At 54.0% G+C, this 1,427-nt stretch overlaps 1 long non-coding RNA gene across 2 annotated transcripts; it reads left to right on the forward strand.

Annotated features, from left to right (window-relative positions):
• Positions 1-186: 186 nt before the first annotated feature.
• On the forward strand, positions 187-1,040 carry LOC102143219 (uncharacterized). Of its 2 annotated transcripts, none has more exons than XR_281030.5 (2): positions 187-416; positions 600-1,040. It is a non-coding gene; the product is annotated as an uncharacterized lncRNA (long non-coding RNA). The 2 variants fall into 2 exon arrangements; XR_012418636.1 differs by having other exon boundaries at positions 187-411.
• Positions 1,041-1,427: the final 387 nt, after the last annotated feature.

Raw genomic sequence — 1,427 nt, forward strand, 5'->3', positions numbered from 1 at the left:
CCAATTCGAAAAAAAGGGAGGAAAGAAACGCCCGCGTTCAGCTACTGCGCAAGCGCGCCGGGACCTCCGGTAGCAGCGCCTCCTTCCGCCGGCCGGGCCCCTCACGCGGCGCATGCGCCCAGCTCCCTAGAAACCGGCGCCGGGCTGAGCGTGCCCGTCTCGCGCAAGCGCGCACGCGCCGACCTTAATCGCGGAGCCGGCGCCGGCAGCGGCGGCTTGGGGTGTTCGGCTCACGTGGGGCTGGCTGCGCGTCTTCCGGGCTGTTCTCGCGCTAGTCGCTGCTAAGGGGCCGGCCATGCGCGAGGAGCTGCGGCGAGGAAGGTCGGTCAGTGGACATGGCCGAGGCTCGCGGTGTCCGTGTGTGGGAGCTGCAGGGCTGAGGAGAGGCCGCCCGCGACCCTCGGGAATCCTGTGAGGTGCCAGTGGGATCGCTTCACGTCAGGAGGCCCCGCCCCGGGGCTGGCCGTACCTGGCCGGGGTGGCCCGGAGCGGCTGGGTCTCGGCGCCAGGAGGGGACGTGTGGACCGCCTGTTAAAGGACCCCTCGTTCGCTGACGTTTGATTTTGCGTCGCGTGGCTTCTCTTCTGTTTTTTTTTCAGCCCCTGAGATCCCTTAGTGCGTCCTGGGCACTGAGCTTTGTCACCCAGGCTGGATTGAAGTGGCGCGATCTTGGCTCACTGCAACCTCCGTCCCCTGGGTTCAAGCGATTCTCCTGCCTCAGCCTCCCTAGTAGTTGGGATTTCAGGTGCCACCACCGCGGCCCGAACCCGTGTGGAATGTTTCACTTTGACCAGTGTCTGCGAAATAGCGGGGGGCATAGAAAATGGTGCAGTTTGGACTAACAGATACGGCGACATCAAAATGTTTCCTGGGTCTGTTAAGTCCTGGGTTTGTTAACATTATTAATCTGTTCCTGTAACCCTAAATATCTTATTGTAAGGGTAAGCAAAATAATGAACACATTTAATTCTTAATTACACATTGTAGCATGAAATAACTGATGCTTTTCTAATACAAATAAAAAAGATTTATGTCTATAATAGCACTGTAGCTGACTTGAGCCTTTCTGGATGGATTTCACTGCTGACTAAAATGACAACTTTAAACTGGCTATAACTCAGGAGAATGGGGGCACTTTGCACGCAGACATCTACCTCCATTGAATTTGGTTACTTTTAATGAAGCTCAAGTCTCAGGTTATGAAATACTGCCCCAAAGGTGTTAGCCACTTTTTTCCTATACTCTGCCTTTCAAAAATCCCTTTCAATTTGCTTAACCCCTGAGAGCCGAAGGACTTTGATGGTTGTTAGGTTGGGTCATTGTCATCATGTTCAGTAAATAAATATCCAGACATGTCAGTTTACCTACTTGACCTAATTCCAAACGAGTCCATGGTGATGTGATCCTGCCTTTCTTTCTGCTGTTAG

This window comes from Macaca fascicularis, chromosome 10 (assembly GCF_037993035.2).
Source record: "Macaca fascicularis isolate 582-1 chromosome 10, T2T-MFA8v1.1".
Lineage (NCBI taxonomy): Eukaryota > Metazoa > Chordata > Mammalia > Primates > Cercopithecidae > Macaca > Macaca fascicularis.